This window comes from Eptatretus burgeri, unplaced genomic scaffold (assembly GCF_056783735.1).
Source record: "Eptatretus burgeri isolate ZD-2024b unplaced genomic scaffold, Ebu_testis_v1 Ebu_testis_scaffold_61, whole genome shotgun sequence".
NCBI classification, from domain to species: Eukaryota; Metazoa; Chordata; class Myxini; order Myxiniformes; family Myxinidae; genus Eptatretus; species Eptatretus burgeri.
This window is the reverse complement of record NW_028222011.1, coordinates 5,885-20,918: the sequence shown is the minus strand read 5'-3', so window position 1 is coordinate 20,918 and position 15,034 is coordinate 5,885. Positions and strand designations below refer to the sequence as shown.

Below are 15,034 nucleotides of genomic sequence, written 5' to 3'. Positions count from 1 at the left end.
TGGTAATGCTTTTGGTGATCAGAATAAATTTGTAATTGAGGAAATGAGTTGGTATATCAGTGAATATACTCCTAATCTTAAAACAGAAGAGATGTTGAATGGAAGACTTAACTCAAAGAAACCACTCAGTGTATCATACCTCAAAAGAAGATGTCAACACGTTAAACTCAACCAAACTACTTACACGTGGAATTTGGGTGTTCTGGAAGGAAAGCCACGATATCTGTGGATCATTTTTAAAAAGCCAGATGGTGATACTGCGACTGATAAGAATAATGCATTGAGTGATAATGCTTACGTGAAACAACTTCGCGTTTCTCTCGATGGAACATTTTATCCACGAGATAGATTGGAAATTAATTGGGAAAAAATGATTTTGCTGAAGCATACAAGTCTTACCAAAAGGTGTGTGAAAGTAATGGAAATAAAGAACCTATTTTGGATATGACAGCATTTAAAAGTTTGTATACAATCTATGCGTTTGACCTGAGCGCTCAAAAGGAAACTATAAAGTCAAATCGAGTGGATACTTCCCTATACATTGAAAGAGGAGAGAGTGAAGAAGTTGATACATATTGTTTGCTTTTGGAAGAAACAGAATTACAGATTAATACAGATAATGGTGTGATGATTAGTCTCACATAATTTTTTGTTAAATAAATGAGTGGCAAAGTACCAACTGGGGTATATGTTAATGAAATCAATCTTCATAAACTATCATCTTGTGTTCAAAATCAAAAGCCTTGTACGATTAACGTTAATACAATTCAGAGAAAAGGAGCAGTAAGAATTGATGTTTTGCTCACAAGAGAACAGGTTAAAATCTTGAATGACACTGGCTCACTTAAAATTAAAATGACAAAACCAATGTTGAAAAAATATTCAATAAGAGAGACGAGTGGAGGATTTCTCCCATTTCTAATTCCTTTATTTGCTGGTTTAAGTGCGGTTGGAGCATTGACGGGTGGTATTTCAACAGCGGTGAAAACTGCCAACGAAAGGAAGGCTCAACTCCAGGCTCAAAAAGAATTGGAAAGACATAACAAAGAGTTGGAGAAACAAATTAGTGGAAGTGGTGTAATTGTAGATTTTGCTGAAAAACTTGAAGGTCTGCCTGAGAAAGCGAGATTGTTCGTTGGAGATATGCTTTCTTCAATAGCACAAGCAGGTGTAAAATTAACGAAAAGAGGTAATGGATTATATCTTTCTAATAAATAAATGAGCATTGATGAGTGGTTTAAAGAATTTGGAAAGAATACAACATCAAATTTACAACTTGTCAAATATTGCAAGAAATTAAAAATTCATAATGTGGTTATTTGTATGAGAGATGAATTAACAAAAGTGCCGAAACATACAAAGAATATTATTATGAACTCGAAGATAATAATGGGAACGGTTCTCATTGGGTTTGTATTTTAATAGTCAAGACAAATATTATTTTGATAGTTTTGGTCTTCCACCACCAGTTGAAGTCATAAAATTCTTACAGAATGGTGTTTATCAAACATTTCAAGTCCAAGAATTAAATTCCAAGTGTTGTGGTCAATTATGTCTGTATGTGTTATTTCAACTCAACAAAAATAAAACATTTTATGATATTATTTTTAATGTAATATAAATGACTTATGTTGGTAAAGATGGTTCTATCTTTGGTGTATCCCAAGAACTGGATATTGATTTATCAAATTATTACACAAAGGCACAGGTTGAACGGCATAAATATAATATAACCAAAAATATTAACATGAAAAATGCTTATAAATTAAAAATTATCCAAGCCCGACTGACGCGAATGACTTGGTGAGATTAAGCGATTTATCACAATATATATCCTCAAATAAAACGGCCGTGTATTCCAAAGATACAGAAGTGTTGATATTATCTCCAGGTCATACAGAATCCACAGTTCAAATTAAAATATTTTTTTTATAAAGAAGGGCATATCGTTTGTATGAGAATAGAACAATGGGGTATGATATGAATGATTTAGGGCATAATTGGTCATTTAAAATTAACCTCGAAGACCTGGAACAATTAAATCAGTCTCGTAAGGAAGAATATTATCCACTTGGTATCGAGAATGAGTTTTGTGGGGCCACGATTAGTAAACAACAAATAAAAGAATTTAATTAGGGTAAATATAATAATGGTTTTGCCCTTGTTTATATCATGAAAACAGAAAAAAACAGGATTATATATAATAAGTAAGGAAATACAAAATGATTTAACTATGGGAAGATGGGGAGGTGTTTCGTGCCATAATATTATTCTAACATATATTTCTAATACATAAATGACAGCAAGAAGGCTTCAAGAAAATTATCATTTCTGTGTCCAAGCATACCTTCAAGAAAAGGGTATTTGGTATTTTAATAAATATGTTCTACAACATAAGAATGAGGTATTTTCAATAAAAGATTGGCATTATGCTGATGTTGATAAACCGACAACTTTAGATTTAATTAGAATGTTAAATAATGAAAAAATTATAAAGTTAAGAAAAGGTAAGGCTCTTTTAGAAAATCAAAAGAAATTTTATTGGTTTCCTGTTGCAAAAAAATTATTTTGGATACAGGAATAACAAGAAATCCTGATGAATATATGTATGATATTCTATGGGGTGTAAGCGATTCAAGGATAATAAGGGATGAGGAAGGAGTTGAAGAAGAGAGGGAAGAGGAGGAAAAGGAGAAGAGAGAGAAGGAGGAGAGGGAGAAGAAAGAGAAGGAGGAAAAGGAGAAGAGAGAGAAGGAGGAGAGGGAGAAGGAGGAGAGGGAGAAGAAATAGAAGGAGGAAAAAGAGAAGAGAGAGAAGGAGGAGAGGGAGAAGAGAGAGAAGGAGAGGGAGGAGAGAGAGAAGGAGAGGGAGGAAAGAGCGAGACAAAATAAATATCAAAATATGGAAACCAGTGAGATTAAAAAAGATTGGTGGTATTACAGAAAATAACTCAACCCACCGAGGAGGAAAACAAAGAATTGACAAGTCTATTTGAAATACTTTCGACAAGACTATTGACATCGACAAGATATTCATTTTAATTCAAGTTTTTCATTTTTTTTTTCTTTAATAAATGGAGGAGAGAGTGAAGGCATTTCTAAGGATTCTTTATGTTTTAAAAATTAAGATTAAAATGTGCATGTTAGAAACTAAAAAGGTTTTTGCACTCTGCAGGAATTTTTCTCATAAATAAATGAGTTATTGTCTCAAATGTAAAAAGAAAACTAATACTAAAAATATTTCATATATTAAAAGTAAAAATAACAGGGTTATACAAAAAGGTATATGTTCGGTATGTGGTTTGAAAAAAAATCAATTTATCTCCAAACACAAACTCGGAGGAGATATACAAAAGTTTTTATCAGGAAGTAAATTTACAACTCCTGGAATACCAGGTGAATTACATCTTCCAGGGTATTCTTTCTGTGGTCCAGGCACAAACTTGGATAAAAGATTAGATGAGGCAGACAATCCTAAATCCTGGAGTAAGCCTATCAATAGAGTTGATGAAGTGTGCATGAGACACGATATTGATTATGGGAATACCACAACGTTGGAAGAAAAGCATGAAGCCAATAGAGAAATGTTGTATAATTTGTCTCTGATACAAAATCCAACCTTGAGAGAAAAAGTTGATCGGTTCATTGTGAAGAAGATGATCAGTGCTAAATTGAAACTTGGACTTGGAAATTCAAAAAACTTATAGGCTCTAATGATGTCATTAAGACTGAAGAGCAATTAGCTGATGAATTACATAAACCAATATTCACAAAGTTTCATTTTGAAGGAAATTTCACGTAGAAGGAAAGTTTATTCCAAGGAAGTTGATTATATCTGGTCCGCTGATTTGATTGAACTCAATAATGATAAGGGGTACAAGTATGCTTTAACCGTTATTGATTTGAGGAGTAGATACGCATGGGTTGTCCCTTTAAAAAACAAAACAGGAAATACTCTTATATTTGCCTTTCAACAGATATTTAATAAAAGTAAGAGAAAACCTAAAAAATTGTGGACTGATGAGGGTAGAGAGTTTTATAACAAGACATTTATGAATTTTCTAAAAAATAACAGTGTTACATCATACAGTACCTTTAATGAAGGGAAGGCAGTTGTTGTTGAACGTTTTAATCGTACCTTAAAAGAGAGACTATATAAAAAATTCACACAACTCGGTTCACAACAATGGTCATCTTTTATTCAGGATATTGTGGATAAGTATAATGACACGATTCACACGTCAACAAATATGAAACCATCAGAAACATTTACAAAATTAAAATATGAAAAAGAGATTAATGTCAGAAAACCTAAGTTCAAAGTTGGTGATATCGTAAGAATATATAGGTGGAAATCTCATTTTGAAAAGTGTTATACTAAACGATGGATGAACGAACTTTTTAAAATTGTTGATGTAATAGATACGGTTCCTTGGACTTATAAGATATATGATTTGGAAGGGGAAGAGATTTTAGGTTCATTTTATTCACAGGAATTACAAAAGACAAAACTAAGCAGATAATACCCATGGGAGCAATGGGTTGTCCCTTCACTCCCTCCTACTATACACTGCTGTGGACACTCGAGGGCCAAGTCTGAGGTGTATAACAGTATAGTATATAATGTGTGTCAAGGGGGGACGTTCTTAGATCTGTGAACCCCAAACACAGAATCCTCAACTGAATAGTCGAAGCTTAACTTTTGTTTGTTGGTGTGTGTGTATGTATGTGTGTGTGTGTGTGTGTGTGTGTGTGTGTGTGTGTGTGTGTGTGTGTGTGTGTGTTTGTGTGTGTGTGTGCAATGGGAGCAATGGGTTGGCGCTTCACTCCCTCCTACTATACACCGTTGTGGACACTCGAGGGCCAAGTCCGAGGTGTATAACAGTATATAAAGTGTGTGCAATGGGAGCAATGGGTTGGCGCTTCACTCACTCCTACTATACACCGTTGTGGACACTCGAGGGCCAAGTCCGAGGTGTATAACAGTATATAATGTGTGTCAAGGGGTGGACGTTCTTAGATCTGTGAACCCCAAACACAGAATCCTCAACTGAATAGTCAAGGCTTCACTTTGTTTGTTGATGTGTGTGTGTGTGTGTGTGTGTGTGTGTGTGTGTGTGTGTGTGTGTGTGTGTGTGTGTGTGTGTGTGTGTGTGTGTGTGTGTGTGTGTGTGTGTGTGTCCCAACCCTCACATTCAAAATCTCAACCCCAACCCTCACATTCAAAATCTCAACCCCAACCCTCACATTCAAAATCTCAACCCCAACTCAATCCTCGCCCAACACAATGTCTTTTTCAAAATGAGATTTCCACCAATATATATATTTTTTACGGTTTTTTTTTTCTCTTCTTCCAATTCTGTCTTTTAAGGCTTTCAGGTTTGATGACGTAGAAAGGGGAGTAAGCCTGCACTTTCTTCCCAGAACTTTCTTGATCTTGCTCCCATCAAGCACCATCCGACAAAGAACTACATCGATAGGTTTAGATCCTAAAGAGTGATAGCAACTCCAAAAGTCTCCAAAATATAAATAAATAAAATAATAATAATAATAAATAAATAAATAAATAAATAAAAGTCTCCAAAAAAGTTTCAAGTCTCCAACATAAACCCAACTTTCCAAGTCTTCAAGGTATAACCACATTCCCGTTGAGTTTCCAAGATATGTATCACATTGTGAGTTATCAAGCCAGAACCCACATTTCAAGTATTCAAAATAAAACCAACTTACAAAGTCTCTTAAGGATAACTCATTTCCTGATTTTTTCAAAATTTGTGAGTCTCCAAGATAGGCCCCATATTTAGAACCATCTTGGCAGAACCCTTTTCCTGAGTCTCCAAGGTAGTTATTTAAACCATCAAGGCAGAACTCATTTACTGATTTTTTCAAAATTTGTGAGTCTCCAAGGTAGGCCCCATATTTAGAACCATCTTGACAGAACCCTTTTCGTGAGTCTCCGAGGTAGTTATTTTAACCATCAAGGCAGAACTCGTTTCCTGATTTTTCAAAATTTGTGAGTCTCCAAGGTAGGCCCCATATTTAGAACCATCTTGGCAGAACCCTTTTCCTGAGTCTCCAAGGTAGTTATTTAAACCATCAAGGCAGAACTCATTTCCTGATTTTTCAAAATTTGTGAGTCTCCAAGGTAAAACTTGTATTCTGGCTCATCAAGGTATAACTTGTTCAGTGGGTATTGTCTTGATAACTCACAATGAGTACTATTGCTGTAAAACTCTTTTTCAGGATTTTGCTAGTCTCCAAGGTATAACTCTTTGGTTGGGTCATCAAGGACGAACTCGTTCTGTGGGTCTTGGTCGCTCACAAGGTCTTCAACCAAGCCAACAATTTCACCCCAAGTTGTAGCAAAAGCAGTATTTTCATTTCGTATTTCAGATACAATTTCCTGTGAGAGAAAATAATAATGTATTAATTAAGTTATTTAATTATTAAATGAGTCGATGATAAAAGGAACTGAAAATAGGGAAATAAAATCTTACCTTAATGGATAAGAGGTTTGAATCCAGTTCATCAACTTGAAGGTTTAGTTCCATACAAGTCGGAGAGTTCCAAGGAACCCCAAAGTCATCCCACTCAAGGTCTTGCTCGTTCTGTGGGTCTTGGTCGCTCACAAGGTCTTCAACCAAGCCAACAATTTCGCCCCAAGTTGTGGCAAAATCGGTATTTTCATATTGCATTTCAGATACAATTTCCTGTGAGAGAAAATAATAATGTATTAATTAAGTTATTTAATTATTAAATGAGTATGCTTCAATCAAAGTTTGAAAATAGGAAAATAAAAATCTTACCTCAACAGATAAGAGGTTTGAATCCAGTTCATCAACTTGAAGGTTTAGTTCCATACAAGTCTGAGAGTTCCAGGCAAGCACACAGCACACCATGGCCAGCAAAAAATGTTTAAAATGGAGCCTGGGCTTGAGGCTTTTATAGGGAAAGACTGGTGGGTGTGGTTTCCTTTGGAAATTCCCTGGGCAAGCCCACGCAGGCCTTCTTTGGGAAATTTTTTCAAAACCATAACATGCTGGAATTTTCTTGTGATTTCTTTGTGAGTCAGAGATGAACTGGAAATTATGTAAGAGTAGGTGGGGCTTAGCAAAAGTAGGCGGGGCTTAGGAAAAGTGGGCGTGGTTTATAAAAACCTCATGAAAAGTGGGCGGGGCTTAAAGAAAAGTGGGCGGGGCTTATAAAATTCCACAGGGGATGGGCGGGGCTTAGAGGAAAGTGGGCGTGGCTTATTGAATACATCGTGAAAAGTGGGCGGGGCTTTAATAAAATTCCATTTGAAAGTGGGCGGGGCTTATGAAAAGTGGGCGGGGCTTAACGAAAATAACCTGTGGCTCAGGAGGTGGTCAAACAAGAGCATTTAGAGAAGTTTATCATTTCGTAATGGCACAAAAGGGGTATCTTAAAAAATATAAAGATTCAAATATTTTGTTTTTCAATATTTTAGATGGAGATTATTGTGCAAAGAAAATTAAACTATTGAAGGAATTTGAGAATGAACAAATCTTTATAGGTTCAATGAGTGAGCTAAACAATATGCATCGGTTATTTGATAAAGAGTGTCCCGAGGCTTAGACGTTTCAGATATTTCTTTCGAATCACCTTTAACAAATCACATTACCACTTTAGTACTTGAACAAATCTTTATCTTATTGCATGGGTTATTTCAAAAAAGTATCCCCAGGTTAAAAGGGGAGACAAATAAATATACCTTGGGATAAAAAGGGGGTTTATTTTTAGGGAAAAAAATATGAATCGCTGAAAACCCCCCATTCATTTACATGGGGAAAAGTGAGCTAGAACCAGTATATTCACCCTACTGACATATACCTATAAACTAGAACGGGCACTCGTAGAGCGTATACCTTCGCCGCAGCCACTAGTTTGAACACGGCATGAGAGTGAAATGAGGAACTAAAATTCCACAAAATCTGCTCGGGAATTTCTCAAATTTAAAGTCCATGATCCGGATTTTGTGAAAGGATTTTGTTATTAGAACTATTACGATTATGACAATTTTAGGTGATTCGTTGTCCCGAGGGCCGAACTCTGTAGCATGTAGGGTCGGATTCGGTCGAATGGCACTGACCACGCAGACACGACCTGGATCAAGTAGATCATGTTTTCAAATCCGAGCGAGGACAAAAACGTCATTTTAAATGGCGTCTAATTAAACAAGAAAGTAAAACTCCTTTTTCGAAACCATGAGCGAAGCTATGTGCATATCAAACTATACCAAGTCTCCTTAATGAAAATTTGTTGTATTTTACTGAGTAACTAATTTTGGTAGGGCCCTTATGGCCCTTGTTGCATCAACAGACACATAGTTTAGAGACAGAGATATATTCTAGTTTACACCCAAACTTCACCAGGAAGTGTTGGGGTAGGGGCGAAATGGTGATTAACAACAAACGACTGAGTTATTACGTGTTCAATATTGTATTTATTATACTTGACGGAACATGGTGATGACAAAGAACACAGACAAATATGGAAATGTATGAGATTAAAGTCGATAATAGGAGACGAACAGAAGTTGGCAAAAGATACATGTTATTTAGTTAGATCTACTCATGAAACGTTATGTTGAAATATTTGAAATGGGAACAACACATTTTCGGTGATCGCGAATGTGCCACAAATGCGAGGAATAAAAAAAAAATCATATTTCGAGGGAGACACAAAGCATGTCGTGGTCTGAATAGTACATGTCAACGACATCCACGTGTACGGTGACTGGCTGGTTGACGTATACGTGGTCCAGTAGAGATCTCTGGTCTGTCGTTGGCTCGGTCACAGACTGGCGGAACCCGTGTTGTGCCATCAGCTGTAGGATATCGTTTTCCGGAGCACCAAGCAGGTCAAAATTGAAGTCACCCAGAATTACCGTCAATCGTTCTGTATTTAGTGCCATCAGGAAAAGTTTAAGTTTATCTTTGAACGCCGTTTGACTCTGTGATGGAGGTCTGTATAACGTCACGATATTAATTGTCCTGTTGTGGACAAAGACAGATACTCCTTTCAACACTCCCCGCCCCCACCCCAACCGCTCCCTTGGGTGACAGCATTGTACATGTGTCATATTAGAGGGTGGTGAATTGAATACTGAACATTTGGCATTGATTTGATGTAAATGGGAACAAATTTGAAACTGTTATCACGAAAAAATGAGTTTGACCTTATTGTGACCTTGACTTTTGATCCAATCGCTTCCAAAATCGAATCGATTTGTCCTCTTATGATGTCAAACATCTCAGAAAAATATCAGCTGATCCACCTATTATTATTACCTTTGTATTAAGTTGTCCACAACGCATCTCAATACAACTATGCATTTCGTGACCCCCATGACCTTTGACCCACAACCGCTACCTAGGGTGACAATAGTACTAGACCTTGTGTCATTTCAGAAGATGGGGAATTGAACACTGAACAATTTGGAGTTAATTTGATGTAAATCGGAAACATATTAACCGTTTTCATCATGAAAAAACGATGTTGACCTTTTTGTGACCTTGACCTTTGAACCGATCGCTCCCAAAATCTAATGGATTTGTCCTTTCATGATGCCAAACAAATCCAAAACAATTAAAGCCTCTCTGCGTTTTGTTTTTTTGCGTTAAGTTGTCCACAACGCTTTCCGATATAAATGTGAATTTGTGTGACCCCCTTGACCTTTGACCCCCAACCGCTGCCTTGGGTGACAAAAGTACTATACCATGTGTCATATTCGAGGATGGGGAATTTAATTTTGAACATTTTGGAGTTAATTTGCTGTAAATCAAAACAAAATTGACAATTTAATCGCGAAAAACGATTTTGACCTTTTTGTGACCTTGACCTTAACCTTTGATCCGATCGCTCCCAAAATCTAATCGATTTGTCCTCTCGTGATGCCAAACACATCCACAAAATTTCATGACAATTTGCAAAGTGGTTTTTGTGTAATGTTGTCCACAACGCTTCCCAATCAAAAACTCCATTTTGGTGACCCCCTTGACCTTTGACTTCCACAGACTAACTAGGGTTGCAAACACTATACCATACGCAATATCAGTGGATCTGGATTTGAATACTGAACATTTTGGACTTAATTTGATGTAAATCGGAACAAAATTGCCACTTTAATCGCAAAAAAACGATTTTGACCTTTTTGTGACCTTGACCTTGACCTTTGATCCGATCGCTCCCAAAATCTAATCGATTTGTCCTCTCATGATGTCAAACAAGTCGAACAAAATTTCATGACAATCTGCTAAGTGGTTTTTGCGTAATGTTGTCCACGACGCTGCCCAATGAAAAATGCTTTGTGGTGACCCCCTTGACCTTTGACCTCCAACCGCTAACTCGGGTTACAGCAACACCATATAATATGTTATATTTGAGGATAGGGCATTGAATACTGATCATTTTGGCATTAATTTGATGTAAATTGGAATAAAATTGACTGTGTTATCGCGAAAATAAAAATGTTTGACCTTTTTGTGACCTTGACCTTGACCTTTGATCCGATCGCTCCAAAAATCTACTCGATTTGTCTTTTCATGACAACAAACCTTCCCACACAATTTCAAGCTAATCCGCTGTAAAGTTTTTGTATAAAGTGATCCAAAACATTGTTAATACCATTTTTGGTGACCCCCTTGACTTTGACCCCCAACCGCGACCTAGGGTAATTACGCCACACTTTCATGTGGCATAGCCTAGAATGTATAATTGAGTAATGAACATTTTGGTGTTGGTTTTATCTCGTTCGGATAAAATTGACCGCGTTATGACGAAAAAACGATTCTGACCTTTTCGTGACCGTGACCTTGACCTTTAACCCGATTGCTCCCAAAAGCTTCGCCTGGCATCCTTGAGCACATCATCTCTGAAAATTTCATGCAAATCGGTCCAGCAGTTTTTGCGCAATGTTGTCCGCACACATATTTACCAATAAATAAATACACAGGGGTCAATACAAAACCTTCGTCAAACGAAGTTTGCGAAGGTAACAATGGACATATACCTTGAAACAACGGGCATATACCTGGAAAACTGTGAAATAAATAAATAATATAATAGATAAACAAACCTGGTTGTTGATGAACACTTGAACAAGAAAGTGGGCAAGTGGTTGTTTTTCTGGGTAGTTGATGCAACACTTGTGGTTGCTTTGAAAACAAGGTAAACTGTTTCCAGGTTTGTTGTTGTTGTTGTTGTTGTTGTTGTTGTTGTTGTTGTTGTTGTTTTTATTAGTTTTCCCTCTGTGCTGTTATTTTGTGGTTTTGTCCAAACTTGGACAAACACCGGAATCAAGATCATGCACATCCCGTTGCAGATGGTGCGAGCAAAATGTGGAGCTTTGCCACAGAAGATCATGACAACCTTTGCAAGTATTGTTACATAATTCATCCAATCACAGCCGTGATCGAATCAGGTTGAGATCATGTCATGAGGAATACATATCTGTAAGATGAATATGAAATGTTCAACAGTTTTTGAAATATCACAAACACAAACGTACATGGACGGATGATGGGACATGGAGGGATGATGGGACATGGAGGGATGATGGGACATGGAGGGATGATGGGACAAGGAGGGATGATGGGACATGGATGGATGATGGGACAGGAGGGATGATGGGACACGGGATGATGGGAGATGGATGGATGATGGGACAAGGAGGGATGATGGGACACGGAGGGATAATGTGACATGGAGGGATGATGGGCATGAAGGGACATGGAGGGATGATGGGACCAGGAGAGATGATGGGACACGGATGGATGATGGGACACGTAGGGATGATGGGACAAGGGGGATGATGGGACATGGAGGGATGATGGGACATGGAGGGATGATGGGACATCGATGGATGATGGGCATGGAGGGATGAAGGGACATGGAGGGATCATGGGACATGGAGGGATGATGGGACAAGGAGGGATGATGGGACATGGGTGGATGATGGGACGAGGAGGGATGATGGGACATAGAGGGATGATGGGACAAGGAGGGATGATGGGACAAGGAAGGATGATGGGACATGGAGGGATGATGGGGCATGGGCGGATGATGGGATGAGGAGGGATGATGGGACATGGAGGGATGATGGGACATGGTGGAATGAGGAGCATGGAGGGATTATGGGCAGGAAGGGATGATGGGACACGGAGGGATGATGGGACACGGAGGGATGATGGGACACGGATGGATGATGGGACACGGAGCGATGATGGGACATGGACGGATGATGGGACATGGGTGGATGATGGGACATGGAGGGATTATGGGACATGGGTGGATGATGGGACATGTACGGATGATGGAACATGGCGGGATGATGGGACATGGAGGGATGATGGGACATGGAGGAATGATTGGACATGGAGGGATGATGGGACATGGGCGGATGATGGGACAAGGAGGGATGATGGGAAATGGATGGATGATGGGACAAGGAGGGATGATGGGACATGGAGGGATGATGGGAAATGGAGGGATGATGGGCATGGAGGGATGAAGGGACATGGAGAGATGATGGGACATGGAGGGATGATGGGACAAGGAGGGATGATGGGACATGGATGGATGATGGGACAAGGAGGGATGATGGGACATGGATGGATGATGGGACAAGGAGGGATGATGGGACACGGGATGATGGGAGATGGATGGATGATGGGACAAGGAGGGATGATGGGACACGGAGGGATGATGTGACATGGAGGGATGATTGGCATGAAGGGACATGGAGGGATGATGGGACCAGGAGAGATGATGGGACACGGATGGATGATGGGACGAGGAGGGATGATGGGACATGGAGAGATGATGGGACATGGAGGGATGATGGGGCGAGGAGGGATGATGGGACATGGAGGGATGATGGGACAAGGAGGGATGATGGGACACGGATGGATGATGGGACACGGAGGGATGATGGGACACGGATGGATGATGGGATACAGAGGGATGATAGGACACGGAGGGATGATGGGACATGGAGGGATGATGGGACATTGACGGATGATGGGACATGGAGGGATGATGGGACATGGAGGGATTATGGGACATGTGCGGATGATGTAACATGGCGGGATGATGGGACATGGAGGGATGATGGGACATGGGCGGATTATGGGACGAGGAGGGATGATGGGACACGGAGGGATGATGGGACATGGAAGGATGATGGGCATGGAGGGATGAAGGGACATGGAGGGATGATGGGACATGGAGGGATGATGGGACAAGGAGGGATGATGGGACATGGGCGGATGATGGGACGAGGAGGGATGATGGGACATAGAGGGATGATGGGACAAGGAGGGATGATGGGACAAGGAAGGATGATGGGACATGGAGGGATGATGGGGCATGGGTGGATGATGGGATGAGGAGGGATGATGGGACATGGAGGGATGATGGGACATGGTGGAATGAGGAACATGGAGGGATTATGGGCAGGAAGGGATGATGGGTCACGGAGGGATGATGGGACATGGAGGGATGATGGGACACGGATGGATGATGGGACACGGAGCGATGATGGGACATGGACGGATGATGGGACATGGGTGGATGATGGGACATGGAGGGATTATGGGACATGGGTGGATGATGGGACATGTACGGATGATGGAACATGGCGGGATGATGGGACATGGAGGGATGATGGGACATGGGCGGATGATGGGACGAGGAGGGATGATGGGACATGGAGGGATGATGGGACATGGATGGATGATGGGCTTGGAGGGATGATGGGACATGGATGGATGATGGGCATGGAGGGATGAAGGGACATGGAGGGATGATGGGACATGGAGGGATGAAGGGACACGGAGGGATGATGGGACATGGAGGGATGATGGGACATGGATGGATGATGGGACAAGGAGGGATGATGGGACATGGATGGATGATGGGACATGGGCGGATGATGGGAGGAGGAGCGATGATGGGACATGGATGGATGATGGGCATGGAGGGATGATGGGACATGGATGGATGATGGGCATGGAGGGATGATGGGACATGGAGGGATGATGGGACATGGAGGGATGAAGGGAGATGGATGGATGATGGGACAAGGAGTGATGATGCGACACGGAGGGATGATGGGACATGGAGGGATGATGGGACATGGAGGGAGGTTGGGACATGGAGGGATGAAGGGACATGGAGGGATGATGGGACATGGAGGGATGATGGGACATGGATGGATGATGGGACAAGGAGGGATGATGGGCATGGAGGGATGATGGGACATGGAGGGATGATGGGCATGGTGGGATAATGGGACATGGAGGGATGATGGGCATGGAGGGATGATGGGACATGGAGGGATGATGTTACATGGAGGGATGATGGGCCATGGGCGGATGATGGGACATGGAGGGATGATGGGACATGGAGGGATGATGGGACATGGATGGATGGTGGGACACGGAGGGATGATGGGACATGGAGGGATGAAGGGACATGGAGTGATGATGGGACATGGAGGGATGATGGGCATGGAGGGATGATGGGACACGGAGGGATGATGGGACACGGAGGGATGATGGGACACGGAGGGATGATGGGACATGGAGGGATGATGGGACATGGAGGGATGATGGGACATGGATGGATGATGGGACATGGAGGGATGATGGGACATGGAGGGATGATGGGACATGGAGGGATGATGGGACATGGAGGGATGAAGGGACATGGAGGGATGATGATACAAGGAGGGATGATGGGACATGGATGGATGATGGGACATGGAGAGATGATGGGACATGGAGGGATGATGGGACATGGAGGGATGATGGGACATGGAGGGATGATGACACAAGGAGGGATGATGGGACATGGATGGATGATGGGACAAGAAGTGATGATGGGACATGGAGGGATGATGGGACAAGGAGGGATGATGGGACAAGGAGGGATGATGATACATGGAGGGATGATGGGACATGGATGGATGATGGGACAAGGAGGGATGATGGGACATGGAGGGATGATGGGAC

General features: G+C 40.9%; 1 long non-coding RNA gene across 2 annotated transcripts in view; it reads left to right on the top strand.

The window, feature by feature from the left end:
- LOC147007644 (uncharacterized) overlaps positions 1-11,816 on the top strand; it is a 61,700-nt gene extending 49,884 nt beyond the window's left edge. For both annotated transcript variants that reach the window (XR_015054037.1, XR_015054038.1), the window contains one exon: positions 11,344-11,816. This is a non-coding gene — a long non-coding RNA (uncharacterized LOC147007644). The remainder of the gene's footprint in view (positions 1-11,343) is intronic.
- The last annotated feature ends 3,218 nt before the right edge of the window (positions 11,817-15,034 follow it).